Below are 3,333 nucleotides of genomic sequence, written 5' to 3'. Positions count from 1 at the left end.
ACCTTTCCAATTTCTTCATGTAGGCACTCATGGCTATAAACTTCTCCATTGACACTTTTTTTTTTTGGTATCCTATAAGCTTTGATATGCTGTATTGATATCTTCATTTGTTTTCAGAACTTTTTTATTTCTCCTGTGATTTCTTCTATGATCTACTGTCCATTCAGGAGCATGCTGTTCAGTCTCCATGTGTTTGCATATATTCTAGAGATTCTTGAGTTGTTTATTTCCCGCTTCATTCCACTGTGGTCAGAAAAGATGCGTGGTATTATTTTTATTTTTTTCGAATTTGCTGAGGTTTGCTTTATAGCCTAGCATATGGTCTATCCTAGAGAAAGTTCCATGCATAGATTAGAAGAATGGATGTTCTGCAATTGTGGGGTGAAAAGTTCTGTAGTTATCAGTTAGGTCCATTTTGTCCATAATGTTGATTAGCTCTATTGTTTCTTTTTTGATTTTCTGTCTAGTTGATCTGTCCATTGATGAAAGTGGTGAATTGAAGTTCTTCATTACTATTTTTTTTTTTTTTTGAGAGGCAGAGTGGACAGTGAGAGAGAGAGACAGAGAGAAAGGTCTTCCTTTGCCATTGGTTCACCATCCAATGGCTGCCACAGCCGGCGTGCTGCGGCCGGCGCACCACGCTGATCCGATGGCAGGAGCCAGGTACTTCTCCTGGTCTCCCATGGGGTGCAGGGACCAAGCACTTGGGCCATCCTCCACTGCACTCCCTGGCCACAGCAGAGAGCTGGCCTGGAAGAAGGGCAACCGGGACAGAATCCGGCGCCCTGACCGGGACTAGAACCCGGTGTGCTGGCGCCACAAGGCGGAGGATTAGCCTAGTAAGCCATGGTGCCGGCCCTCTTCATTACTATTATATTGGAGTCTATGTCTCCCTTTAGACCCTTTAACATTTCTTTTAAGTAGCCAGATCCATGTAATTGGGTGTGTATACATTTAGTATAGTCATATCTTTCTGTTGAATTAATCATTTAATCATTACATAGTGTCCTTCTTCATCTCTTTTAAGAGTTTTTATGTTAAAGTCTATTTTGTCTGATATTAGCATGGCAACACATGCCCTTTTTTGCTTTCTGTTAGCATGGAATATATTTTTTCCATCTTTCACTTCCAGTCTGCATGTATCTTTGTTTGTGAGAATACGTTTCCTGTAGGCAGCAAATAGATGATCTTGCTTTCCATCCATTCAGCTAGTCTATATCTTTTAATTACAAAATCAAGACACTTTTTTATTGCAGGTGACAATTGATAAATAACAAGTTGGCCCTCCATTTTATGCCAAACATTAGGGATTAGCCAGTCTTTTCCTTAATAAAGCAAAAAATTGCTTTAATGTCTCACTAAATAAGAAATTTTAAAAATTTAAAACTTAGATTATGTTTTTCTTTTTTTTTATATAAAACAGTGTTTTAATTCTTGTCCTTGGGGACTATAAAGACTATACATGATTTGGAAATGAGACTATACCAAACAACGGCCAAAGAAGAATCATCTGTTCTATGCCTTCTCTTTCGTCTGGTCACTCAGAAAGATAATGTTATCAGCGATGATGGTGGTTGCTTGTTGCCGCACGTTATTTTTATCCATGTATTCACCATAGTCTACCTTCCCTTCCACGTAAATTCGAGACCCCTTTTTCACATACTGATACGCCACATCTCTGAGGCCTGGCCGGAATACTGATATTCTGTGCCACTTTGTTTTTTGACTAACATCACCCATCTGGTATGTTTCATTATCCCTGGATCGCCACATCTCATTTGTTGCTAGGGAAAATATTGTGACTGGATTTTTTCCTTCCACCTGTCTCATGACAGGGTCCTGACCCACTCGCCCCAGTAACTGCACACGATTCAGAGATCTTTCAAGAACCAAACTGCTAGCTATTTCCGACTCATGTCTTACAAACTGACGAAGCACCTGTAACGCAGGCCTCCGAAACATGGCTGCTCTTCTCAGTCTAACCTCTGCCGGTCCCGGCGCTCCAGCCGACGGCCTCCAGCCCTCAGATTATGTTTTTCTTTAAAAATTTGCAGAATAGAAATTCATTCTATCTTATCATGGTTTCATAAAATAACATTTCCATATCGTTTATCAACCTATCATTATTTTCTTCCCAGAATTCATTTAATTTTTATTAATGTTCAGTTTTTCACAAAATTTTCAATTTCATTTAATAGAAGTTCCTTTGATTTCTATTTATTTTTTACTGCTTCATGTTAGTCATATGACTTCAACTAGCATGTTGGGGCTGCTTGAAATTCTATGCATCAAACTTAGTTTAACCGAATAAATGTGGAAATTTTAAAACTAAAAAAAAATTCAGAATGAATATCATAATCTTGTAATGATGCTAGAATAGAATAAGTAAAGTGAGATACCTGTAATGAATCCACTTGTATATCCTTGATAAGACATCAGTTCTTATCTCTTCTATTGTGGTTATTAAATTCCAATTGAAGTTTTGATGTGCTATGGAGTTAATATTTATAATAAAATGAGAATTGTCATTATAATTTATAAGCTATCTGTAGATTATCAACTATGAATTTAAGGGATGATTCTAGAATGGCGTATACTTAGACTAGAAACAATGACAAAGTCACATATCTAGTCATTAAATAATTTCTTAAAGAAGAGCATTCAACCATATGTAACAAAGTATTCTAGTTTAGAAGACTTCAGTAATTAATATGAAAAATCTTGCTCTTGTGGATTTTATATAATGATACTGTGATAGAAAATAAAGCAGAGAAACAGAGAAAAAAATCTTTGAAGGTACTTAGTACCATGAAGAAATAAATCAAGATAAATGGACATATTAAATAATTGGTATTGAAATAATATTATTTCAACTCAATAATCTTTGGAACTAGCTATATAAAATTTATTCTATAAAGTGGTTGCAAAACTTTTCAACATATTTGTCAGTGGCCTTTGTAAGGATTAAATTGAAAGTGATATTCAAGCACTTCTAGTAAGATTTCCCTTAATAAGGGAAATCCATTGACTGTATTTAGGAGTCTTGCATGCAACTTAAATTCACAATAGATAGCTTTTAGCATATAGTGCCTGTGACAAACAGAGTTAGAACTCAGTAAATAATCCACATCGTTCTTACAATTCCGATTTTCTTCTGTAAGTATTGAGGAGTTTCAACAATTGTCACAATGATAACAGAAATACTATACAGGTCTCGTCATTTAAGAGAATATGTGGTCAATGCAACTTCTTCACATCTTGCTTCTTCAGCAGGGGCAGACAAGTCTAGCAGTTAGTGTCTTAATGGTGCAATGATAGCATCACAACCATGAA

At 36.2% G+C, this 3,333-nt stretch overlaps 1 pseudogene; it reads right to left on the bottom strand.

The window, feature by feature from the left end:
• Positions 1-1,397: 1,397 nt before the first annotated feature.
• On the bottom strand, positions 1,398-2,025 carry LOC100357130 (single-stranded DNA-binding protein, mitochondrial pseudogene; annotated as a pseudogene).
• Between the last annotated feature and the right edge of the window lie 1,308 nt (positions 2,026-3,333).

This window comes from Oryctolagus cuniculus, chromosome 3 (genome assembly GCF_964237555.1).
Source record: "Oryctolagus cuniculus chromosome 3, mOryCun1.1, whole genome shotgun sequence".
Classification (NCBI taxonomy): Eukaryota; Metazoa; Chordata; class Mammalia; order Lagomorpha; family Leporidae; genus Oryctolagus; species Oryctolagus cuniculus.
This window is presented reverse-complemented; position numbering and strand designations above follow the sequence as displayed.